The sequence below is a fragment of the Leopardus geoffroyi genome, chromosome C2 (genome assembly GCF_018350155.1).
Source record: "Leopardus geoffroyi isolate Oge1 chromosome C2, O.geoffroyi_Oge1_pat1.0, whole genome shotgun sequence".
In the NCBI taxonomy this organism is placed as follows: Eukaryota; Metazoa; Chordata; class Mammalia; order Carnivora; family Felidae; genus Leopardus; species Leopardus geoffroyi.
In genome coordinates this window covers 148,505,713-148,533,055 of record NC_059333.1, presented here as the reverse complement: position 1 = coordinate 148,533,055, position 27,343 = coordinate 148,505,713, and the positions used below count along the sequence as shown (strand labels likewise).

At 40.4% G+C, this 27,343-nt stretch overlaps 1 long non-coding RNA gene across 4 annotated transcripts; it reads right to left on the bottom strand.

Annotated features, from left to right (window-relative positions):
• Positions 1–515: 515 nt before the first annotated feature.
• Positions 516–27,343, bottom strand: LOC123575756. Of its 4 annotated transcripts, none has more exons than XR_006700978.1 (5): positions 26,900–27,342; positions 24,408–24,574; positions 17,557–17,619; positions 15,719–15,838; positions 516–1,192 (listed from the first exon to the last, which is right to left on the bottom strand). It is a non-coding gene; the product is annotated as an uncharacterized LOC123575756 (long non-coding RNA). The 4 variants fall into 4 exon arrangements; XR_006700979.1 differs by lacking the exon at positions 516–1,192 and adding an exon at positions 8,572–9,083 and having other exon boundaries at positions 26,900–27,343; XR_006700981.1 differs by lacking the exon at positions 516–1,192 and adding an exon at positions 13,916–13,965 and having other exon boundaries at positions 26,900–27,343.

Sequence of the window (27,343 nt, the reverse complement as noted above, 5' to 3'; positions counted from 1 at the left end):
TCTAGAAACAAAAGAGCACCCCCTAGACCCAGAGCGTGGCTTTCAAAGACCATTTCCCACTGGGAAATAAAGGCTCTTTGAAGGAAATGGCTGCTTCCAACTCCGGGATAAAAAATACAAGATATAAAATAAGCCTGGAACATCTTGTCAGATGAGCTAGTAAGGAAGTTATCAAAGAGATTGATGTCAAAAGTGTTCAGGAGCCAAAGTAAAGAGGAGGCACGGGTCAAACAGAAGACAATCTGAGCCTCTAAAAATTCAACGGATCAAAACACATAAAATAAATTAAATGCCCAAGTCCACAGTGGCACTCAAAATATTATTTGGTGATTGTTGCGAAGCGTTAGGAAACAAATTCATTTGGAAACCTTGAAAATAAAAGTAAAGAGTCAGCTATGTATGTTGTCTTTCCAGTACCTCTACTTGGGGAAGTGAGGTATATGAGAGGAAGTGTTCTGTATAGAGGTATTCCAGCCAATACATCAAGAAGAAATGACAAATTTAGAATATCACTGATTTTCAGAGCCTAATGGAATAATGAATCTATTATTGATTAACAGCAGCTGATGACAAGTGGGGCAACGAGTCATTACAAGCCTGCTTAGTTGAAAAAGACAATACGATTCATGAAGTAGTCTGGCCAAACAAACAAAACCAAACACAAAGCAAATTGAACCTCTAGACCCAACTATAGGAGTTGGCAAAGGAAAGTGTTAAATACACCATGAAGAATGCAATCAGCCAGATCTAGCCAGCACTAACACACGTTCTGCAATGACAGAGATATATTTGCAATGTCCAGTACAGCAGCTGTTAGTCAACATTTTGTGCAGACCAATCTGTAAATCAAGAATGAGCTTTTTCTTGCTCCAAAGCTGCTCCTAGGAAACTCTCCATGAGGCAATGGGTGTGGACTGACGCAGGGGCAGCAATGCAGCAGGAGCAGGTGTCAAAGGAGGAGCAGGTGTCGACCAGGTGTGAGCCACCTGCTTACACATCTTGTTTATGCCTTCTAGACCTGCTTCAGTCTGACCTTACATAGACCACCACCCTCTGACCATGGACTGATGCTGCATGTGACTGACCTCATGCCTTGGCTGATCAGAGAGCATCCAGTTCGTAGGCTTACTTGATTTCCCATAGTCAAACATTCAGCTTCTATCAGGGCTTAGTAGCAAACCAGAAACCTTTCCTGGAAAGACGAACAATTAAAAGCATAAGAGGGCATGGCTTTGCTCCAAAACCGTAACCATCCATGCTATGATGTTCCTACTGTGGCCACCCTGGAGGCTCCCTCTTGTCCTTTTACTTACCAAAGAATATTCAAGTGTTATGACAAAAGGACCAAGTGGCAGGATGGCTTATACCACAGCCTGGGTTTGCTGCATAGTTTTATTGCTGGGAGAGCCCACTCAAAACTGACTTCTTTACAGCCAGTGGGTTGGAGTAGCACACTCAGATATGGTATAGTTTTGCCTTCAAAATCCAAAGAAGCTAAAACTATAAAACTCTTAAGAGAAACCATAGACACACATCTTCTGGGCCTTGGATTAGGCAATGATTTCTTAGATATGACGCTTAAAGCACAGCAGCAAAAGGGGGGGTGGCGGGAATGATAAATGTGACTTCATCAAAACTAAAAACTGTTGTACATGGAAAGACACTATCAAGAAAACGCAAAGACCACACACAGAATGGGAGAAAATATTTGCAATCATTTATCTGGGAAAGGCCTAGTATTCAGAATATAAAAAGAACTATTACAATTCAACAATAAAAGAACAATAAAAAGACAATTTAAAAATGGACAGAGGAGGGGAGCCTGAATGGCTCAGTCGAGTTGAGCGTCTGACTTCAGGTCACAATCTCGCAGTTTGTGGGTTCGGGCCCTGCATCAGGCTCTGTGCTGACAGCTCAGAGCCTGGAGCCTGCTTCAGATTCTGTGTCTCCCTCTCTCTCTGCCCCTCCTGCGCTCGGGCTCTGTCTCTCAAAAATGAATAAACATTAAAAAATTTTTAAATGGACAGAGGATATGAACAGAAACTTCTCCAAAGATATCCAAATCTCCAATAAGCACATGAGTCATTAGAGAGAGGCGAATCAAAACCATAAAGAGATACACTTCTCACCCACTAGGATGGCTGTGATAAAAAGACAGACAAGGCAAATGTTGGTGAGAATGTGGGGAAACGGGAATGTACGTTTGGGGAGGAAATGTAAAACGGTGTAGCCACTTTCAAAAGCAGCCTGGCAGTTCCTCAAAACCTGAGTTACCATAGGACCTAACAGTTGCATTCCTAGATATATACTCAACAGAACTGAAAACCTATGTTCCGGCAAATACTTATACATAAATGTTCATAGCAGCATTATTCATAACGGCCAAAAAATGGAAACAACATAAACGTCTGTCAAGTGATGAGCGGATGAACCAAATATGGCTTCTCCACACAACATAACATCATTTGATCATAAAAAGGAAGAAAGTCCTGATAATTGTGACACCACGGATGAGCCTTGGGCACAGGTGAAGTGAAAGAAGCCAGGCATAAAAGACCACATATTGTAGAATTCTGTTCATAAATGTCCAGAATAGCAAATCCACAGATACAGAAAGTAGATCAGTGGTTGCCAGGCACTGGCAGGGAGGGAGGGAGGGGAGATGGGGAGTGATTGCCAAGGGGCTTGGGAGTTTCTTTCTGGGGTGATGATGATGTTCTGAAATCAGAGAGTGGTGATGGTTGCACCCTCTGTGAATACAGTAAAAACCACTCGGTTGTAGTTATACGTCTTTAGTCTGAAAACAGTTCTTCAGTCTTTGTCTTTCATGACAGTGATGCTTTTCGAGAATATGGGCCAGTTATTTTGTAAAATGTCCTTCAATCTGAGTTTATCTGAAGTTTCTTCAGGATTAGATTCCGATTATGCATTTGGGAGGAAATGGTGTCTCTGTCTCAGGGAGGCACCTGATGTGTTTTCCCGATGTCGGTTTGTCCCGATGTCGGTTTGTCCCGATACTGGTGACGTTAACTTGGGTCACTTGATAGAGTTGGTGTGTGCCACGCTTTGCCATGGTCACTTTGCTCTTCTCCACTTTATAATCACTATATAATTTGTGAGGAGAACTCTGATACTATGTAAATAACCTATTCTTCATCAAACTTTCACTCACTAGTTGTAGCATCCATTCACGGTCTTTAAAATGATTTGTTTCTACTCAGACTAGAGGCTGTTTAAATATATTATTGTCTGATTCCTAACACCAATTCCTCTCCAAAAAGACTTTCTCGGAAAGTCCTGATTCTCTAACTATATATATCTCCTGATCACAAGAGAAGCATCCAGGCTGAGAAAAAGTTTGACACAGAGAATTAAAAAGCAGCAGGATGCTTTCTCTTTTCAGTTCTCTTTTGTTTTCAAATGTGAGCTCTGTGTCTAGACGTGGAAATAAACACACGATTGTTCAGTGTAATTATATCTATTGTTTGTGGGGCTGAATCAGGCTGGTGGGGGAGGACTGACTAATGAAGGTTAACACTATTTCTTCCTTCCCACTCTGGTGCAGATTAGAGCAAATACAGCTTTGCAAACATAAAATTATGTGCTCGATGTCTTTATTAAGGCCGTCATTTGACTTCCTACTATTATGGTCTTGGCGATAGTTGGGTGCAGATTTATGGTGAAGCTAGTGCCTCAGGAGGCATTCTGGAAAATAAAATGTTACAGGAGCTAGCGATGGGGCTCCTCTGATCTCTCAGCAGCTTCCTAGCCACCTTAACGTCTGTTCTCCAAGACTCAGTTTCCTCATCTGAAAAATGGGAGTGTGGGTAATAACAGGACCCTGCTGATTGTTTAGCCGATTAAATGAGATAACACATGTGAACCACTTAGTACAGGACTGGCATCTCGTAAGCACTCTGTCATGTTTGGTCTTATTATCATTATTATTGAGCAGTCTTAACTGGGAGGGAGGGGGATGCTTGCTGGGACAATGTTTTTAGGAGGAAGATGTTGCCAGGCTGAGCGCTTAAGCCTAAAATCTTAACACCACTGCCCACTATTTATATCCATATAGCTTCATTCCTCTGGGCTTTGGGGGGCCTTCATAGCTCCACATGTTGCCAATTAAAAGGCAAAAGCCTGAGGATACGTTCACCCTCCTGCCCTGCCTTAGACAGCAGGGCCCTGGGAAGGACAGAGGCACAGGCAGCAGAACGCCAGTTCTAGAAACAGTGGCACCAAAATGCCTGGGTTGACGTCTCACCTCCCTTGGGGTGCCTGGGTGGCTCAGTCGGTTGAACGTCAGGTCTTGAGATTTCAGCTCAGGTCATTCTCTCTTGGTTGGTGAGTCAGGAGCCCCACATCGGGCTTTCTACTTCAGTACAGAGTCCTCTTGGGATCCCCTGTCCCTCTCTCTCTCTCTGTCTCTCTCTCTCTCTGCCCCTCCCTCTCTCTCTCTCTCTCTCTCAAAAATGAATAAGCATTTATAAATAATAATAATAATAATAAAAGAAAAAATGAAATAAATCTCACCTCCCAGGAGCCAGTGGTGTCAGTTTCATTATTTATATTACTCTGGTGCTTCAGCTTCTCCCTTTGTTGTTGTTGTTATTGTTGCTGTTGAAAGCAATATTAATTACAGCATTTTTATATGTCTCCCTGGGGGAATTTTTGAAAGACAACAGCTTCTAGCTTTGTTAAATCCTCCAGAGCTAGAAGTGGACTCGTTTTTCCTCCCATCCAAGGATGGCAGCCGGACTTGACTCAATGCGCACGCATGAAACGGGACTCTTACCAAAGGTAGGTGGTGTTAGTAGATATAAAATAGATCTGGGTTCACCTGGACCAAGAGGGAGAAATCCCAAGTGGCCTTGATAACAATGGCCGGTATTTTTTCTATCCCTTATTAAGTGCCAGACACAGGTTAAATACTTTACAGAATTAACTCATGACTCTCCACTAAAAGCCTTCTGACGCAGGTTGTATTCTAATCTTTGTTTTACAGATGACATGTCTCAGGCACAGAGAGGCCACAGCTGGTAAGAGATGGAGTGGATTCAAACTCAGGCAACTTCGCCCTTTTCATCAACAGGTTGGCTTTTAATATCCAGAAATACAAGGAGGGTAGACCCCAACATCACTAGTTAGAGCATCATAGATGGTGTTAAAGAAAAAAAAGAGACAACGGGCCCCATATGGCGTCACTTGTGCTAAGCCCACGTCACCAAACTGAGACCTATTACCCAAATTAGTTACAGTTTCAGCCTCTTCCAGGAGTAGAATCTTAAATCGGACAATCTGGAATTACCTGGTCGGCACTAGAGAGGCAATCAGCCTGATGCACCCCCAAGGGTCCCCCAAGGGAAGGTGACCTTGCAGCAAACAATCCACTCTTCACTAGTAACTTCCTCGTCTCACCCCCTTCTGCCTATGAAAGTTTTTCATTTCGTTCAGCTCCTTGGAGCTCCTGTTCTCTAGATGGGATGCCGCCTGATGCATGAATCACTGAATAAAGCCTATTAGATCTTTATTTATGTATTTTTAAATGTTTATTTATTTTTGAGACAGAGAGAGAGCATGAACAGGGGAGGGCCAGAGAGAGAGGGAGACACAGAATCCGAAACAGGCTCCAGGCTCTGAGCTGTCAGCAGAGAGCCCGACGCGGGGCTTGAACTCACGGACCGTGAGATCATGACCTAGGCCGAAGTCGGACGCTTAACCGACTGAGCCACCCAGGCGCCCCTATTAGATCTTTAAAATGTACTCAATGGAGGGGAGCCTGGGCAGTTCAGTCTGTTAAGCATCTGACTTCTGCTCAGGTCATGATCTCACAGTTTGTGGGTTTGAGCCCCTCGTCAGGCTCTGTGCTGACAGCTCAGAGCCTGGAGCCTGCTTCAGACTCTGTGTCTCCCTCTCTCTCTGCCCCTCCCCCACTCGAGCTCTCTCTCTCTCTCTCTCTCTCTCTCTCTCTCATTCTCTGTCTCAAAAAATAAACATTAAAAAAATTTTTTTTAATTTCCTCGAAATTTCATTGTTTGGCAACAGTCAGCAGGCACTTCTGTCTTGGTTTATGGAAGCAGGAACTTCCTACAGGGTCTTGGCATCCTGGGAATTCACTGGCTGCTTATGGAGCTTGAGGAAGCTGTAGCCTCTGTGCAGGCATCACCCATCACTGCTCTTTCTGTGAAGGCTTGTGCAAGCAGCGGGAGAACAAGCTCCTGGTGCTTTTTTTTTTTTTTTTTAATTTTTTTTTTTCAACGTTTATTTATTTTTGGGACAGAGAGAGACAGAGCATGAACGGGGGAGGGGCAGAGAGAGAGGGAGACACAGAATCGGAAACAGGTTCCAGGCTCTGAGCCATCAGCCCAGAGCCTGATGCGGGGCTCGAACTCACGGACCGCGAGATCGTGACCTGGCTGAAGTCAGACGCTTAACCGACTGCGCCACCCAGGCGCCCCCCTTTTTTTTTTTTTTTAAGTTCACAGCTCTGAGTACATTCTCACAGATGAAAACAAATTCACCACAATTTGCTAAATCTGACGACCATAGGCAGTGGCCGTCCAGCTCTTCCGCCCCATGTCCTCTCTTTTCTTCTGGCAGTTGCTGCAGAAACCTGCTGTCAGTTAAGTGTAACCTGTCACTACCACAGGGTCCCTCTCGCTTTCTGTCCCAGGGCAGGTGCCTGGTCCTCCGCCATTTCACCTGCACACTCCCACAGTGTGCACACTCAGACCGTCTCTACTTACCCGGCAACACAAATCAGATGATAATCAACACTCTCATCCACGTTCCCATATGGGCCAGTAGGAAGATTCCTTTGGGACACATAACCAGGGATAAATGTTGTGGTGCAGGGTATGCATATTCTTAGTTTTACTAAGAAATGCCTGATCGCTCTCCAGAATTTCTGCATCACTCCTGCCAGCGGGGCCTGTAAGATCCTATACCCCAATTCCCAGCAACACTTGGCATTATGCATCTTTCTAATTTTTGCCTAAAAGGTGTAGAGTGAAATCTCAGTGCTGTTTTACTTTATATTTCTCTAATTCCTACTGAATTTGAGCATCCCAGCATATGTCTGTTAGTCTGCTTGGTTTTGTCTCCTAGAAATTGTTTATTTTCCTGCTGGGGTTCTTCTTTTTCTTGTTGATTTGAAAGTCTGTTGTACATTCTAGATATTATTCAACTATCAGTGTTAGACACTACAACTATATTCTCCCATTTTATTTTACTGTTAATTTTTTCCATACTGTTCTTCATTGAACATAATCAGTTTTTTAAGTTTATTTATTTATTTAAAATGTTTATCTATTTACTTTTGAGAGAGAGAGAGTACACAAGTGGTGGGTGGCAGGTAGAGACAGAGGGAGAGAGAGAATCCCAGAAGGCTTTGTTCCATCAATGTAGAGTGGGGTTCAAACTCACACACTATGAGATCATGATCTGAGCTGAAATCAAGAGTCGGATGCTTAACTGACTGAGACACCCAGATGCCCCTATTTATTTATTTTTAAGAGGGAAAGAGACAGAGAGAGAGCCTGCATGAGCAGGGGAGGAGCAGAGAGAGAGAGAGAGACAAAGAATCCCAAGTAGGTTCTGAGCTGTCAGCACAGAGCCTGACTTGGGGCTTGAACTCACAAATGGTGAGATTATGACCTGAGCTGAAATCAAGAGTCAGATGCCCAACTGACTGAGCCACCCAGGTGCCCCTAGTTTCATCCATTTTTTTTCCTATGGCTTGTACTTCCGAGTTTCATTGAAGTCCTTCATGATACAGACTGTTTCCTACATTTATTTTAACTTTATATATCATTTTCAAGTTTAGGTCTTTAATCCATCTGGAGCTCACATGTGTATGTGGCATTGATGTGGCAGGCCAGGTCTCAGGACCCAGAGGGGATACTGCAGAACCAGCCAAGAGGGTCCCTGAGGATGGAAATCAAATGCGAGCCAGCAGGAAGTGAGAGTTTATTGATGACACAGAGAGAGCAGATACAGATGGAGCATCTGAGAGACTCAGAACGCAAATGCAGGAGAGTCTCATCTTTGCTTGGGGGTCTAGAGTTTTCACTGAAGCTGGTGGTCTGGTGTATGTGTCCTCTCTGGCATCCAGGAACTGGTCGAACAAGGACCAGTGCTCAGGTGTCCTCCATAAGTCACTTATGCCTAGAGCCTGGGGGTCTTGGTGTTCAAGGTGTTTGCAGTCAGAGGTCTCGGACAACGTTCATGAGGACTCCACCCAGTCCTGTACCTATTGCTCTGGAAGGCTCCAAAGAAATCATTAACTCCTTGACCTTTATGAGGAGGACATACATGAAGACATATGTAAGGCAGGTCCTAGCAGGAATAGAGGCAGGAAAAGGAGCAAAGAAAAAAACAGCTTTTTTTTTCTTCATGGAGTTCCTTCACTTTCCCTTTCTCAGTATTATGTAGGGATCCAGTCTTTTTTTCTCAAGTTTATTTATTCATCTTTAGATTGAGAGAGAAAGTGCGCTAACACAAGCAGAGGGAGGGAGAGAGAGAGAAACCCAAGCAGGCTCTGCACTGTCTGCACAGAGCCTGATGTGGGGCTGGAACGCACGAACCCTGAGGTTACGGACCTGAGCTGAAATCAAGAGTAGTCCGCTTAACTGACTGAGCCACCCAGGTGCCCCTGTAGGGATCCGGTTTTATTTCTCTCCAAAATGCAAGCCAGTTTTTCTAAGACCACTCTTTCTCCACTGCTGTGTGGTGCCTAAAGATGCCATGTTTGTCATGACTTGGCCGAGCCTTCTTGAGACTACGGATAAGCCAGAAGAAAGCCCAACTGAGATTGAACAGAGGGAGAGATGCTACAGTTTGAGCTCCAGATATTTTTAAAGCCAGGAATCTCCTATTTTTGTTTTTGCTTGGGTCTTTGTCAATTGCAACTGAAATGTCTAGTACAACCATGATGCCCTAATATAGTTGCTATCTGGAAGTTAATTTCATATATTGCTAAGATTCAAATGATAATAATTCCAGTCAACATAATTTATTCTTACTTGTATCAATTAATTGAATCTGTGGTTCATTTAGTTGGGATTCTTTTGTTCTCTTTGAACCTGGGGTAGAAGAATATTATACAGTCAAAAATGTGTTTTCATTCTGACATAATTGGAAAAGATTTTGAGAAACTGAGAGTGAAAAAGTTCACAGGGAAAACAGAGCAGGGGAAAAATCTTTGGGCTAGGCAAAGATTTCTTACATACAAACCGCAAAGCTTAATCCATAACAAGAAATAGGTAAGTGAGAGTACCTCAAAATTAAAACTTTTCTCTCTTTGAAAGACACTATTGAGAGAAAGAAAACACAAGCAATAGCCTAGAAGACAATATTTGCAAAACACTTATTTGATAAAGGACTTGTAGCCAATACATAAAGAACTTTCAAAACTTAATAATAAGAAAACACTCAGGGCGCCTGGGTGGCTCAGTTGGTTAAGCGTCCGACTTCAGCTCAGGTCATGATCTCACCGCTTGTGAGTTTGAGCCCCGTGTCAGGCTCTGTGCTGACAGTTTGGAGCCTGGAGCCTGCTTCAGATTCTGTGTTTCCCCCTCTCTCTGCCACTCCCCTGCTTGCGTTCTGTCTCTCTGTCTCAAAAATAAATAAACATTAAAAAAAGTTTTTTAAAAAGAACAGAAACCATTCTCTCACAGTTCCGGAAGCTAGAAGTCTGAAATCAAGGTACAGGCAGGTTGGTTCCTTCTCAGGGCTGTGAGGGAGAATCTGTCCCCTGTCTTTCTCCTAGTTGCTGGGCATGGCCTGCAATCCTTACCTTTCCTTGACTTGCAGATGCATTACTCCAATCTCTGCCTTTGTCTTCACATGGCCATCTTCTCCCTGTGTTCTCCATCTCTGCATCTTTCCTACTCTTACTTACACCCTAATCAAGTATGGCCTCATCTTAACTTTGCAGATTATATCTACAAAGACTTTATTTCCAAATAGGGTCACATTCACAGGAACGTGAATGGGGTTACTATTTCACATGTCTTTTTGGAGGACACAATTCAATCCATAATATATGTGAGCTAGAATATTCATAGAAGTATTATTTGTAAAAGTGTAGAACTAAAAACTATTCAACTGTTCATCAATAGTCAAACAAGTAAATAAATCATGGTATATTCATGCAATGGAATACCATAAAGTAATGAAAATTCACAGCCTACAACTACAGACAACAAAATGGGTGAATTTCACAAGCATGATGCTGAGGAAAATAAATGAAAGACAAACAGTATATACGTATGATTCTATTTGTATAAAACACAAAACCAGGCAAAACTATTCAGTGAGAAGTTAGGAGAATGGGTACACATGGGGGAGCTAGTGACTGGAAGGGAATGTGAGGAAGGTTTTCTGGGGTGCTGGAAATCTTGGTTCTTGATCTGGTTGTTGGTTATGTGGGTGAGTTTAGTTTGTGAAAATTCACTAGACTTTACGCTTATAATACATGCCCTCCTATGTCTGTTATACCTTGGATTAAAAGATTTTTTTAAGTCATGGTTATGACATGAGGTTTCTCTAATATATCTAGATTTAATTTCTACACTAAGACTGTTGTGTTTTTTTTTTTTTTTCCAAAGAAGCCATCAGGATTGTTAGTAAGTCTACCAGGAATCAAGTGACAAATATTTATTGGCATTAACTATGCTTACTTTGTTGACTTTGAAGATTACTAAGAATTCAAAGGGGGAAGTAAAACTGTTACAATTACTATTTATTTTTTGATCAGATAATTCAGACACATGGTACCCAATTCAAATGGTCAAAAGGGCATTAAATAACTTTAAAAGTATCCTGGGTTCTTTAGCAATAACAACCATTCTGGTTGAGGTGAAGTCTAGGAAACTACAAGTACTACAATGGGCATAAACTTGGCTCACAAGAAAATAACTGTTTCTCACAAGAATTCTTAAGAGTCCTTTAGAGATTAAGAAAGGCCCAGGCTACCATCTTTTTGAGGAGATATACACATATATATTTTTTTAAATGCCCAAACAGGGTAACAAATATTGTATGATCTATTTTATAATGTATTTTATGTTTTTGCACTTAACCAATTTAATAATTCTAACACAAAATAATCCCAAACAATGTAATGGTGCAATTCACTATAGATAATGTAACAAGTCCTAACGTAGGTTTTTCCAATGATGAAGGTACTATTCTGGGCACATTAGAGACACATTAGAGAACAGAACAGACAAAAATCTCTGCCCTCATAGAGCTTGCCTTCTAGGTAGGAGGAGATAGACAATAAACAATAAATATAATAAACAGCTAATTCCACGGTATGGTAGAGGTGAAAAGTTTCCATGAGCAAAAACGTAGAGTGAGATAAAAATATTTGGGGGAGGGTGGGGTGGAACTATAATTTTAATGGGGTGGGCAGGTTAGGCCTCCTTGGGAAGGTGACAGTTGGGTGAAATCTTGAAGAAGAAAAGGACTGAGCCATACGGATATCTGGGGGGAAATCACTTCAGGTAGAGGGCACAGATGTTGCAAAGGCCCTAACATGTAACCACACTGGCATGTTTTAGGAATAGCAAAGACAAATGTCTAGAGAGACGTGTGCAAGGGAGAGTATTAGGAGATGAAGTAAAGAAGTACAGGGGGGCCCAGATGATACAAAGCCTCTTGGGCACCATTAGCTTTCATTCAGAGAAATGGGAAGTCATTGGAGGGGTTGGACTTTAACATGACTTTAACATGATCCCTCTGGCTGCCATGATGAGAACTGACCTTAAGAGGCAAGAATGAAAGTAGTGAGACCGGAAAAGAGCCTAATTAAATAATCCATGTGAGAGTTTATGGGGGTTTAGGTCAGGATGATAGCATAAGTGGTAAGAAATGGTTGTACTTGAACATACTCTGAATGCAGAGCCAGCAGGATTTGATGACAGAATGGAAAGGGGTGGAGGCTGTATGAGAGAAAGACAAGAGTCAAGGAAGATGCCAAACCAAAGACTAAGAGGTGAAAGATGGAAGGCTGGGTAGGTTTGGAATAGAAGGTAAGGAGCTAAGTTTGAATTTGATAAGACTGAAATGTATATCAGTCTTAAATACAGATGTCCTGTGGGTGGTTGGGCACAAAGTTCTGGAGCTCAGGGAAGAGGTCTCAGCTAGAGATACTTGGGGAGTTATTAGCATGCAGTGGTATTGAAAGCTATGAGAGTGGATGAGATTGCCATGAGAGAGTGAGTGTAGAAAAGAGGAGCAGGTCAAGGTCCAGGCCCTGGAGGCCTCTATTATTTACAAGCTAAAAGGACCGGGGAGAGAACCCCTGGACACAGAAAGCAAATCTGGGCACTGTGGAGTCACAGAAGCCAAGTGAAACAAGTGTTTCCAGGAGGTAGGAGCAAGTCCTATTTTGCCAATAGTTCAAGAAAGATAGAGTCCAATAGCCATTGGACTGACAATGTGGAAGTCGTTGTTGACCTTGACAAAGGCAATTTCTGGACAGTGATCGGAACAAGAATTTATCTAAAGAGGGTTTAAGAGAGAATGAGGGGAAAGGAACTGATACCATGCCCTTCTGTAAAGTGCAGCAGTGACTTGAGACAACAGTGAAGGGGAAGAGTCCCTGAGAGGGATTTTCAAGATGGGAGAAATAACAGCACATCCATTGGGCACCTGGGCTCTATCCCTCCCTGCCCTGAAGGCATTGTATGAACTTATATTACAGTAAAGATGAAATACTTAGGGAAACTCCACAAATTTTAGATATCCTTGATATTCTAAGTCAGAATCCAGGAAATATTATGTATTTCAACGTTTATTTATTTTGGGGACAGAGAGAGACAGAGCATGAACGGGAGAGGGGCAGAGAGAGAGGAAGACACAGAATCCGAAACAGGCTCCAGGCTCTGAGCCATCAGCCCAGAGCCTGACGCGGGGCTCGAACTCACGGACCGCGAGATCGTGACCTGGCTGAAGTCGGACGCTTAACCGACTGCGCCACCCAGGCGCCCCAATATTATGTATTTCAAATTTCAAGTTTGTTCAGATAGCCAGATTGGGTTTGGAGGGATTTTTTTTTTTTTTTTTTTTTTTTTTTTGGCAAAAAGCCAAATCCTATAAAACTGTAACCATGAGTCCTTGCTTCAAAATTAGGACCAGTTCTGCATTTTTCTGAGGATTTATGGGGAAAGACTAATTTCAGTTTAAAGTAATTATTTTAAAAGCATACCTTCTTGGGACACCTGGGGTTAAGCATCCAACTTTGGCTCAGGCCATAATCTCTTTGTCCGTGAGTTCCAGCCCCACGTCGGGCTCTGTGCTGACAGCTCAGAACCTGAAGCCTGCTTCTTCAGATTCTATGTCTCCCTCTCTCTCTGCCCCTTCCCCACTCACTCTCTGTCTCTCAAAAATAAATAAACATTTAAAAAAATGTGAAAGCATACCTTCTTGGTTAAGGCTGGCAGGGCTGTAGTCCCAGCTCCCCCATGAATTAGCTGTGTCATTTTGTCAGTTACACAATCTCTCTGGGCTTCAGTTTCCCCATTGATAAAAAAGTTAGTAATCATACTTCATCCATAGGATTACAATGAGGATTAAATAAAATAATACTTTAAAACAGAACAGTGCCTGGATGTGGCCAATAATAAAAGTTCTTCACTCCTCGTAATCCTGTATTCCCAATGAGCGGTGAGTAAATCATGTTTTGGTGTATTTTAATTACACTGGAGAAGCCATTTAGTAAGATAAAATTTTGGCATACAAATACATGACCTTTTAGTCGATCTGCTTAATTTTTAAAAACTGTGCTTTTCCAGGACGCCTGGGTGGCTCAGTCGGTTAAGCGGTGGACTTCGGCTCAGGTCATGATCTCGCGGTCCGTGAGTTGGAGCCCCGCGTCGGGCTCTGTGCTGACAGCTCGGAGCCTGGAGCCTGTTTCAGATTCTGTGTCTCCCTCCCCTGTTCATGCTCTGTCTCTCCCTGTCTCAAAAATAAATTAACGTTAAAAAAAATAATAATAATAAAATTAAAAAAAAATAAAAACTGCTTTTCCACAAAGGCCTTCTTGGGGACTATGACAGTCCCCGTCACTAGGTGGCACCTGAGTGGCTCCAGGACAGCGGAACAAGGAGGCTTCCAGAGCATCTGACCCAGCAGCAAGCGGTGCACTAGCTGTCACATGGATTCACACGGAAGGTTAATGTGTCCTCTCAGGAATTCACAGAATGTTTCAAAATGTGTTTGCCAATATTCAAAAATCAGATTTCTTATAAAAAACTGATTCCCGGCCTCTGAGTAAATTGGAAGATCTGCAAAGTCCAGGCCTGTGGTGGTGTCTCCTTCAGGCTGGGCGGTTATCTGCCAGTCGGGCGCAGACCCACCCCCCCTCCCCCAGCCCACCTGCTTCTCTCCTCTGTCTCCCCTTAGTTCCTCCAGGCATGTGAGTTTGTAGCCTCTGACTAGTCCAATCCTTCCCTTTTCAGATGTGGAGGCTGAAGTCCTAGGGAGAAGTCAAGGGTTGGTACTGGAATCCCTACTCTCAGGCCAGGATGCTTTTTTTTATACCTTGTGTTGTTTCTTTTATATTTGGTTGTGTTTGGAGAAGGACTGGAGCTAAAACATGTAAGCCATACTGGGAGAACTGAAATTTGGAGACTTGGGGGCACTGCTGAGAGGATTAAAATGAGGTGTGGGAACAAGTAGAGGTCATTGGATTCTTTTTCTTTTCTTGGTGAAAGATGACCTCATTGTATTTGGGGGGAAAAATATATGTTCAGTGCAAAAGATTCAAACAATATAGACAAATACACAGAAGAGGAAAAAGATTCCCCCAAATTCCACTTTCATTTATAACTTCCATTTACATTTTGGTAGATATCCTTCCAGCCCTCTCCCTGTGTATTTATAGATCTACTTAACATAGGCACTGGATGGGCCAAGGAAGGCCTGGGAGTGTGGGGCTTTCGCATTCATCAGTGGGGCTTTAATCCTTCATCAGTTTCCCTTCAACCAATTCTATGATGCGGCCAATTGGGAGTTTCTTCAATCATATCAAAGTGCCATGCAAATGCAGCGTTAAGCCTGTTTGTTCAACCCAACTCCCTTCCAATCAGACTGTTATTCAGCTCACTCACATAGGTAGAAATTCTATATAAAAATTCTGGAGCTGCCACAGTTCACAATTTGTTTGAAATTTTCCTAAAGGAGAACATCCAAGTTGTTCTGTAAACTGTTTTTTCCACTAATAGTATTCCTAGAATATCTGTCCCTAAGTTTATAAATACAGATATTAAAAAATACATATCTCACCTTCCAGAACATCCTTAGCAACCTCAAGATAAGCTAGTTGGTCTCTCTCTCTCTCTCTCTCTTTCTCTCTTTAAGTAGGCTTCACACCCAGCAACAAGCCCAGTGACACAGGGCTTGAACTCATGACCCTGAGATCAAGACCTGAGCAGAGGTGAAGAGTTGGACACTTAACTAACTGAGCCACCAAGGTGACCCTTAGCTAGTTGTTCTCTTAAACAGACTTTGCTCCATCTGATTGGTGACTGGAAAGATGGGGCCCACCTAACTGGCACCTAGAGTGCAAATTGTCAAGTCTGTATGATTGCTCATGGTAGGCATGAATAGGAACAGTTAGTTTCTCAATGATTCTATTGGTCAGGTTTTGCTGCAAAAATGTTCTATAACAAACAAGCCCCAACCATCAGTGATTTACAATGACAGATACTTTTTTTCTCTCACTGGTCTGTGTGCTGCACGTGGGTTGGCCAGGCTTGCGTTGGTCTTAGATTCTGGTCTGCTCCACTTGATTCCCTTCCAGGAGCCCGGCTGATGGTGCAATGGCTACCTGGCAGAAATGCACAAGGTTAAGCCAAATTTCATAAATTCACATACAGCCTCTGGTGAGACATGGCATATGTTACATCCACACACACTCTATAGACGGAGTCCAAAGTGAGTGACATAGAGAACTGTACTTTATCTATAGTATACCATGGCAAAGGTGGAAAAGGAACAAAAAATTGTAAACAAAAAAATACCACCTGTCACAGGAACTAACCATGATGGAATGAAATTTAGATTAAGACATACCTTGAACCTTACTTTTTTTTAATGTTTATTTATTTTTGAGAGAGAGTGCAAGCGGAGTAGGTGCAGAGAGGTGGGGGACAAAGGATCCAAGCAGGCTGACAGCAGAGAGCCCAATGTGGGGCTCAAACTCGCTGACCATGAGATCATGACCTGAGCTGAAGTCCGACCCTCAACCAACTAAGCCACCTAAATGCCCCTACTCTTGAGTCTTATAAATGCAGTTTGAACCCACACTGCTTGAGAATCACAACAGTTTTGTCTAGTATGTTCCTTAATCAAAGACCTTTTGTCATTGGAGATCCATAATGAGAGTCGTCTCTGATCATACTCTGCCTTTATGTTTTACATGCTCTATGCTCTTCTATCTATGCTTCTAATGCTCTTTAGAGTTATGCACTTGGGTCTTTAACAAAGAAAAAGATTAAACTGCCCTATCAGTTTCTGAATGTAGAGAAGTATTTTCTCCTTTGTCTTTCCCTGTCAAAGTTGTACCAATCAGCAAAAAATACATTTTCCTATGAATAAAAACAAAGAGAACTGTTGCCAGGCAACAAAACAGCATTATTTTTATATTTGTTTTGGAAGGTATAGCATCTTGCTCCACTGTTTCCATGGAGAATCCCAATTGTCAAGATTAATTAAATGCTGGGAAATTGAAATGTATGCAAAGAGGCCAGCTTAGTAAGCAATCACCTATGCTCCAGGGTAGGAGAAATATTTAGATAAAACCTCTTCCCACAAATGAAGTATTATCCCCTGGCATCAAATGACTCAAGCTAATGCTTACATGTGTGTCAACTGCTTTTCTAAAGGTACTGCAAAAATATTTCATTAAAATCACAAATTACATGTGTACCATTTCCAGGATAAATCACCACTGGGTTTTTAGAATGTGTATGAACTGCATCAGAATAGTACAGGAAAGAGATAACCAATGGTTGTAAACAAGGTGCCTCTATTTTGTTAGCATGTCGGCAATGTGCCAACGTGGAAAGGTCTTCCCAGTAAATTGATAAGAGAGGATATCCAAGATCATTCAGAAGAAGTAAAGGAAATGAAGGGAGGGCAGAGATAAGAGAGTAGTCCTATCAGATATTAAAACATGAAAAATAAAGAGAGAAACGTGTGGCTCTGATGAAAGAACAGACAGCCAAGTGGAATGGGATAGGTAGGGATACTGATTAAAAAAAAAGACAAACAAACAAAAACATACAATCAGGGCGCCTGGGTGGCTCAGTCTGTTAAGCGTCTCGACTTTGGCTCAGGTCATGATCTCACCTTTTGTGAGTTCCAGCCTCGCATTGGGCTCTGCTATCAGCGTGGAGCCTGCTTTGGATCCTCTGTCTCCCTCTCTCTGTGTCCCTCCCCTCCCCCCGCCTCAAAAATAAACAAACGTTTACAAAAAAGACATACAATTAATCGTGTAATAGAAGATATATAAATAACCAATAAGTACACGCAAAGAATGCTCACCATCACTGGCCATCAGGAAAATCAAAACCACAATGAGATACCACTCCACACCCACTAGGAAGTCTGTAATAAAAAAGGAAATAATGAGTATCGGCAAGGATGTGGAGAAATCATAACACTGTTGGTGGGAATGTAAACGGTGCAGCCTGTTTAGAAAATAGTTTGGTAGCTCTTCAAAAGATAAAATATAACTGCTTGACCCAGCAATTCCACTCCTGGGTATATCCTCAAAAGAAATGAGAACATATGTCCACACAAAAACTTGTACACAAATGTTCATAGCAGCATTATTCATATTAATGCAAAAGTAAAAACAACCCAAATATCAACTAATGAATAGATAAATAAAATGCACCATATCTACACAATGGAGTATTCTTAGGTGATAAAAAGAAATAAAGTAAATAAAGTACTAATACATACTACTTCCTGGATGAACCTTGAAAACATTATGCTAGTTAAAGAAGCCAGTTACCAAAAGCCACTTATTATGTGACTCTTATACGAAATGTCCAGAATACAAAAATTTATAGAAATAGAAAGTAGATTAGTGGTTGCCTAAGGCTGGGGTGGTTGAGAAATAAAGGCGGGGGGGGGGGGGTGGCGGCGGCTAAAGGATACAGGGTTTGCTTTGTGGGTAATGAAAATGGTCTAAAATTGTGGTAATGGTTGCACAACTCTGTGAATGTACTAAAAACCAATCAGTTGTAAACTTGAAGTATGTGATTTGTATGGTAAGTGAATTATATGTCCATAAAGGTATTGCAAAATAGTAATTGGGAAAAGGAAGGATATTGCTTTGGAAAATGGATTAGCAACTTGAAAATAAAATTAGCTTAGACTTTAATCAGTATTAAACTTAAAATCATTTCCAAGCAAGCCAGAGTTAAAGAGAAACAATGGAGTGCCTGGGTGGCTCAGTTGGTTGAGTGTCCAACTCTTTACTTCAGCTTAGGTCATGATCCTAGGGTCGTGGGGTCGAGGCCCATGTTGGGCTCCATGCTGAGTGTGAAGTCTGCTTGAGATTCTCTCTCTCTCTCTCTCTCTCTTTCTCTAAAAAATTAATTGATTAGTTAATTAAAACAATAAAATTAAGGGGCGCCTGGGTGGCTCAGTCAGTTGAGCGTCTGACTTCGGCTTAGGTCATGATCTTGCAGTTTGTGATTTCAAGCCCCATGTTGGGCTCTATGCTGTCAGCACAGAGCCTGGAGCCTGCTGTGGATTCTGTGTCTCCCTCTCTCTGTCTCTGCCCCTCCCCCACTCATGCTCTGTCTCTCTCACTCTCAAAAATAAATAAATATTTTAAAAAATTAAAAATATATAAAATTTAAAAATTTTAAGACAAAAAGGTAGAAGAGGAAAACTGGATATCCACAAGCAAAAGAATGAAGCATGGTCCTTACCTTAATTAAGTCAAAATGGATGAAAGATCGAAATGTAAGAGCTAAAACTATGAAACTCTTAGAAAGACATATAGTGGAAAGGCTTCATGACAACTGGATATGACACCAAAAGCACAAGCAACAAAAGGAAAAAATAGATAAGTTGGACTTCATCAAAATTAAAATATTCATGCATCAAAGGACACTGTCAGCAGAGTGAAAAGGCAACCCACTGAATGGGAGAAAATATTTGCAAATCTGATAGAGGATTAATACCCAGAATATATAATGAACCCCTAAAACTGAACAACATGAAATCCTGATTTAAAAATGGGCAAAGGGGGCACCTGGGTGGCTTAGTTGGCTAAGCATCTGAGTCTTGATATCAGCTCAGGTCATGAACTCACAGTTCCTGAGTTTGAGCCCCATATCGGGGCCTGCGCTGACAACACAGAGCCTGCTTGGGATTCTCTCTTTCCCTCTCTCCCAACCATGCACATGCATGTGTGCTCTCTCTCTCCCTCAAAATAAATAAATAAATTTAAAAAAATGGGCAAAGGACCAAATAGACATTTCTCTAAAGAAGGTATATGACCAGTAAGCACATGAAAAAACGCTCAATAGCACTAATCATTAGGAAAATGCAAATCAAAACTACAATGTCATACACTTCATAGCCATTAGGATGGAAATTATCCAAAAATTTAAAAAACAGAAAATAACAAGTGGTGAGGATGTAGAGAAATTGTAACCCTTGCGCATTGCTGGTGAGAATGTAAAATGGTACAGCTGCTGTGGAAAACAGGATGGTGGTTCCTCAAAAAGTTAACCATAGAATTATCATATGATTTAACAATTTCACTTTGCATATAGCCAAAAGAATTGAATAAATATTTGTACACCCATGTTCATGGCAGCATTATTCACAATAGCCAAAAAGTAAAAACAACCCAAATGTGCACTGATTAATGAATGGATAAACAAAAAATATAGTATATACATCCCATGGAATATTATTCTGCCTTAAGAAGGAAGGAAATTCTGACACCTCCTACAGCAGGGATATAGGACCTTATGCTAAGTAAAATAGCCAAACACAAAAGAACCTGAAAAAAAATTTTAAATCCTAAATCCTGCTGCTGTGCTATTGCAATATTTATTACAATCATGGGTTGTTTTTTCTTCTACAGTCAAATTCTCCTCCCTGGCAAGCTGCAGACTTTTTTATTGGAGTTAAGCAATGTTTAGAAGGTGAGGTCAGATAATTACCTGTTTCAAAATTGGAAAGAGTTATGTTGAATGAAACACAAGACCCAATATACCTACTAGAAATATATGTGAACTGAAAAAACAAAAAGGAATCCAACAAGCTGTGGGTGAAGTTTCCTGTCCCCGAGAAATGAAAAGGAGTGGTGGCCGCATACCAGCCTGGCAGCTGGCTATGAACCACCAGTGCTTTTGGAAGGAAGTTGCATGAATAGAACCTCCAGCAGTAAGTTCTTCTCACGGCTAGGGAGCCACAGGAAAAGGGAATCTTCTCTGGATCCTTCTTATGGGAGTCAGTAAGGGCCCATCACTGGCAGCAGGCAACACGAAACATGTTGATCATTCAAGAAGAATGACTCTGGACAGATGACATGCGGCACAATAGCCCAGAGCAAAAAGTGAAACCTTAAATGTTCCCCAGGATCCACTGATGAAGTAAAAGGAAAGGCTCAGCACTTGACTAAGGTGGGACCAGAAGGAACCAGCCATCGATCTCCTCTAAAATATTCCCTGCCACGTGTGATGGACCAGATTCTGCTCTAAAGAAAAAGAAAAACTGGAGACAGGATCCTAGGTGGTCTCAAATATATGTACCACAGGCTCACTGGAGACTTTAATGGAAGACCCAGAGGGACTCAAATGCCTTTTTTAGACAATCTGCAATTCTTCTACCTGCTGGATACTTCTCGGGCCAACAAATACTCAGGGCTAAGTGTTTTGGTAGTGATTTAGCTGTTGACACCACTTTTTTTTTTTTTTTTTAATGTTTATTTATTTTGGAGACAGAGGGAGACAGAGTGCAAGTGGGGGAGGGGCAGAGAGAGAGGGAGACACAGAATACAAACAGGCTCCAGGCCCCGAGCTGTCAGCACAGATCCTGACACGGGGCTTCAGACCCACGAACTGTGAGATCATGACCTGAGCCAAAGTCGGACACTTAACCGGCTGAGCCACCCAGGTGCCCCTACACCACTTTCTGAGGATCAGTTTAACAATCTATTTTCCTAAAATTGAGATGGGGTTCAGTGAGGGAAAGGGAATTTTGAAGGGCACGGAAAAGAAGGCAGGGCAAGAGGAGGTCAGGAAATGAGAGGGAGGATAGAAAGATGTTCAGAGGGGGACATTTGAAAATAGGACCAGGAAGGAAGTTGGGAAGAAAAGGCAAGATGGGATATGGAAACGGTGGGGAAAAAAGATTTTTGTTCAAATGGACCTGCCTTACGACCCTCACACAGCAAGAAAATTATTCAAACCTTGACTTGTGTCTATCACATTAGACTTAATGTGGATAGACTTAATGTGGATAGACTTAATGGAGCCTGGATCCCATAGTGTCTAAAGTTGTATCAGATCTACAGAAAATAGATTTCTGTGTCTTTTAGCTAGACAAATATTTCAGTCCATAAATTTATTGTTTTCACTTATATGATACGAAAACAAAAACAAAAATCTTGTTTGACCTCATTTTTTTCCTCATAAAATAAATGTGATTTTCCAAAGGTCCAGGCATCCATGATGGTCTAGAAACTGTCACAAACCTGGATGAAAGCAGAAACTGGCTTTGAAGCAAAAGGGATACATCTACACCAAACAGCTTAAACAATCTTGAAAAAGTACAAAGTTGGAGAATTCAAACTTCCTGATTTAAAAACATATTACAATGCTACAGTAATCAAAATAGTGTGGTATTGGCATAAGGATAGACAACAGACCATGAATAAACCTAAATATTTGTGGCCAAATGATTTTCAACAAAGGTGTCAAGACCATTCAATGGGGGAAAGGATAGCCTCTGCAGACTGGATATCCACAAGCAAAAGAATGAATATGGATCCCTATCTCACACCATATATAAAAATTGACTCCAGGGGCGCCTGGATGGCTCAGTCAGTTAAGCACCTGACTTCGGCTCAGGTCATGATCTCTCAGTTCATTTGTTCAATCCCCACGTTGGGCTCTGTGCTGACAGCTCAGAGCCTAGAGCCTGATTTGGATTCTGTGTGTGTCTCTCTCTCTGTCCTTCCCCTACTTGCTCTCTCTCTCTCTCTCTCTCAAAAATAAACATTAAAAAATTTTGTTTTTTTTTTAATTTTTTTTAATGTTTATTTATTTTTGAGACAGAGAGAGACAAAGCATGAACGGGGGAGGGTCAGAGAGAGGGAGACACAGAATCTGAAACAGGCTCCAGGCTCTGAGCTGTCAGCACAGAGCCCGACGCGGGGCTCAAACTCACAGACCGCGAGATCATGACCAGTCGTTTAACCGACTGAGCCACCCAGGCGCCCCCCAAAAATTTGTTTTTAAATCTTTAAAAAAAATTAACTACAAATGGATCTATGATCTAAATGCAAGAGCTAAAACCACAAACCCTTAAAAGAGAAAAAGGGATAAATCTTTGGGACCCTGGGATTTGGCAATGGATTCTTAAATATGACACCAAAAGCACCAGCAACAACAACAAATTAGATAATTTGGACTTCACCAAAATCAAAAACTTCTGTGCCTCAAAGGATGTTATCAAGAAATAAAAAGACAACCTAGAGAATGGGAGGAAATATTGTGTGACAAGGGGCTAGTATCCAGAATATATGAAGAACTCCTATGATCCAAAATTAGAAAGACAACCCAATCTTAAAATGGGCAAAGGACCTAGACATTTCTCCAAAGAATATGTACAAACAATCAACAAACACACAAAATGATGTTCAACATTATTAGCCATTAGGGAAATGCAAATCAAAACCACAATGAAGTACCACTTCGTACCCACTAGGATAGCTATTAACAAAACAACAACAACAGCAAACAAACAAAAAATAAACAGAAAATAACAAGCGTTGGCAAGGATATAGAGAAGTTGGAACTTTGTACTTGTACTTTGTGGTAGGAATGCAAAATAGCTCAGACCTAGTGGAAAACTGTCCGTTCCTCAAAAAAGTTAAATACAGAAATTTTACTCCTAGGTATAGACCCAAAAGAATTGAAAACAGGCATTAAAACAGGTACATGGAACATGTACCCACTCATAACAGCACTATTCATGATAGCCAATAAGTGGAAACAGCCCAAATGCCCATCAACAGATGAACAGATAAACAAATTTTAGTGTATACATACAATGAAATATCACTCAGCCATAAAAAGAAATGGAGTGCCGATACATGCTACAACATGGATGGATGACCACCAACACACTATACTAAGTGAAAGAAGCCAGACACAAATGGTTATATAGTATATGATTCTATTTTTTTGGAAATATCAAGAATAGATAAATTCACAGAGACAGAATGCAGATTGGTGGTTTCCAGGAACTGGGGATAGGGCAGTGGGGAGAGGAGACCGGGGAGAGGAGACCAGGGAGAGTACTTGGTGGACAAAGGGTTTTACTTTAGAGTGAAGGAAATTTATTACCAGTAGACAGATGTAGTGGTTGTGCAATATCATGAATGCACTAAATGCCACTGAATTTTTCACTTTAAAATAGTTAATTTTATATAATGGAAATTTTACCTCAATATATATTTTTAAAAAGGGAAATATCCATTACAAATCACATATTGCATATTTTATCCTGAAACGTTAGAGCCAGTATCTGACTACAACCTATTAGCCTGAATTGCCAAAAACTCTTTGATTTCATGAACTTGATTGTCTTTTCTCCTCATGCCACTTCAGTTCTTCCTAGGTCTCTGTGAGAGATTAGAATCACTATGGACACAATCCAGGGAAAGTGGGAGGGGAAAGAATTCTTGGTAAGGGGATTACTGACTGCTGGCCATATTATCAGTAAAATCTCTATGATTCTATAAGTTTAATGACAAACTGAACCCCAGAATGAAGTTTCATAAGTACAACTTCATAAATATGACATCTTGTATAAACGTAAAATTGTATGAGTATAATGGCATTCTATATTACCTAAGACATTCTGTCAGGATGTCTATAAATTACTTTAACATGCTGTGACCTAAGGTGTGATGTATCAGGTTGAACCATGAAAAACTGCAGATGTTCACATTTTTGCCCTACAAATTTGGCCATTTCATATGGTTAGACCTAACAACTACGTGCATTAGCATTGATCTACAAACTGTGGAACCTTAGCCTTAGTCATACTTAAGGAAGGCATTCAACCATTTAATCAGAAAGTCCACACTTAGTGAGTTTAGTTTTAGACACATTGGGTTGGAAGTACTGTACCTGCAGAATATCCAAGGGGAGTTGTTCAGGAGGCCATTGGGTATAAGGTGCTGGAGCTTCAGAGAAAGACTTAGGCTGGAGACTAAGTTCTAGAAAAATCAGCACAGATTTGGTAACTGGAGCTGTGGGATTAGACGAGCTTTTTCAGAGAAAGCCTTCACATGGCCCTGTTGAAAAAGGCTAAGAAAAAAAAAATCCAATTGTCTCTAGATACACAATTCACCAATCTGGCAAGGTAGTAAACTTAGTGAGTGATTCATATTTTCTTTGAAATGTTCTTACGTTTTTAATTTCCAATAAATCTAATTGCCTAAGCTACCAAATTGTCCATGTGATAAATTACATATATGTCATTCTGAGAAGGGCACCCAAGTGTTAACGGTGGCTGTGGCATAGATTCATAGGAGCCCCCTACAATCTTTCTTTTCTTCTTCTTCCTTAGTAATAGGTACTTTGATATTTAACTTGGCACATTGGTGTCCAAATTACTAATTCAACCCCAACAGAACTATATCATTAGAGTTCTATTCAGATTTTCCATTTCTTCTAGAACTAGTTTCAATAGTTTGTGTCTTTCTAGGAATTTTTCCATTTCATCTTGGTTATCTAATTTGTTCAATACAATAGTCCATAGAATTTTCAATACTTTTTATTTATGTTAGGTCTGTAGTAATGTCCTCTCTTTTATTCCTGATTTTAGTAATCTGAGTCTTCTTTTCTTAGTCTAGCTGAAGAATTGTTGATTTTGTCTGTCTTTTCAAAAAACCAACTTTTAGTTTGGGTGATTTTATGTGTTATTTTTCTATTCTGTATTATACTTATTTCTGCTTTAATCCTTATTATTTCCCTCCCTGCTTGCTTTGGGTTTAATTTGCTCTTCTTTTTCTAGTTTCATAAGGTAGAAGGATAGAAAATAGATTTGATACTTTTCTGTTTTAAAAATGTAGGCTATAAGTTTAAAAATGTAGGCTATAAAAACTTACAGCTATAAGTTTCCAACTATGAGCACTGCTTTATCTGAATCATATGTTTTAGAATATTGTGCTTTCATTTACATTCATCTCAAAGTCTTTTCTAATTTCACTAGAAATTAGTGAAAGAGTCAATTTCTTTGACTCTTTATTCATGTTAATTTCCACATATTTGTGAATTCCACAAAAGTTCTTCTGTTGAATTTAATTTCATTCCATTGCAGTTGGAGAAGATACATTGTAAGAGGTCAATCCTTTAAAATTTTTTGAGATGTGTTTTATGGCCTACCATATGTTCTATCCTGGGGAATGGTCCATGTGCACTGGAGAAGAATTTGTATCCTGTTGTTGTTGGATGGAGTGTTCTATAGTTGTCTATTAGGCCTAGTTGGTTTATAGTGTTGCTTAAGTCTTTTACTTTTCTTTTTGACCTTAAGTCTTCTATTTTCTTATTGATCTTCTGTCTAGTTGTTTTATCCATTATTGAAAGTAAGGTGTTGAAGTCTCCAACTATTATTGTTGACTATTATTGTCTATTTTTCCCCTTCAATTCTGCCAGTTTTTGGTTCATTTACTTTTTGAATATGTTGTAAGGTGAATATATATTTATAATCACTAGGTCTTCTTAGGGACTGACTCTTTGATCATTAGAAAATGGTCTTCCTCATTTCTAGTAACAATTTTTATCTTAAAGTCAATTTTTTCTGATATTAGTATAGCCTTTGCAGCTCTCTTTTGGTTACTCCTTGCATGGTATATCTTTTTCCCATCCTTTTGCTTTCAACCCATTTGAGTCTTTGAATCTAAAGTGTCTCTTGTAGATACAATCCAACATAGTTAGATCCTTTTTTTTAAATCCATTCTGCCAATCTCTGCCTTTGATTGGAGTATTTAAATCATTTACATTTAATTTTATTAAAATTACTAGTAACAAAGAAGTTATATCTGCCATTCTGCTATTTGTTTCCTATTTGTCATGTATTTTTTGTTTATTCCTCCATTATTGCCTGATCTTGCATTAAATATTTTTTACTGTACCATTTTTATTCCCTTGTAGTTTTTTTTAGTATATACATATATATATATATACATATATATATATATACATATATATATATATATATTTAGTCATTTTATCAGTGGTTGCCTTGAAGACTAAAAGTAACATCTAAACATAATAATCTAGTTTGTACTAATAGCAACTTAATTTCAATAGTATACAGAAACGTTTCTCCTATATAAGTTCATTCTCTCCCACCTCCCCTGTGCTATTATTGACATACAAATACCTTGTTTTACATCATATGCCCAATGACCTGTATTTGTAAGTATTGCTTTATGCAGTTGTCTTTTAAATTAGATGGCAGAAGAAAAGGGCTTCAAACAAAAGTTACATTTATACAGTCTTTTATATTTACCTATGTGTTGTTACCTTTGCCAGTGGGATCTTTGTTTCTTCGTGTGGGAAGAGGGAGATGTAAATAGGGTAAAATAAAATGCCCCAAAGTTCATTGTACTTACCTTGATTCAGCAACTTTTCTTGGATAAATGCTTCTTGGATTATTCCAAGTCTTTGATTTATATCCAGCATTCTGAAAAACACTTTGACAATTTTTGCCTGTGTTCTCATTACTTTTATGGAGAAATGGATTTTTAGAGATCTTTATTTTGCCATTCCCACTGATGTCACTCTAGTGCCTAGCTAAAAGTTCTGTATTCCCTATCTTTCCTTGTAACTATTGTGACTGTGTGACTAAGTTTTGGCCAATGAGTTATAAAAAGTAATGTGCGTGCTTCTGAGGAAACCAACTCGAAAGACAGCTGTCATGTGCCCTTTGCTCCCTTCTTGTTCCCTTCCTCCAATCTGCTACCTGGAATATGAAATAAAGCTGGAGCCCTGGCAGCTATCTTGGACCATGAGAATGAGGGCCACACCCTAAGAATGGTGAAGTGGACAGCTATAAA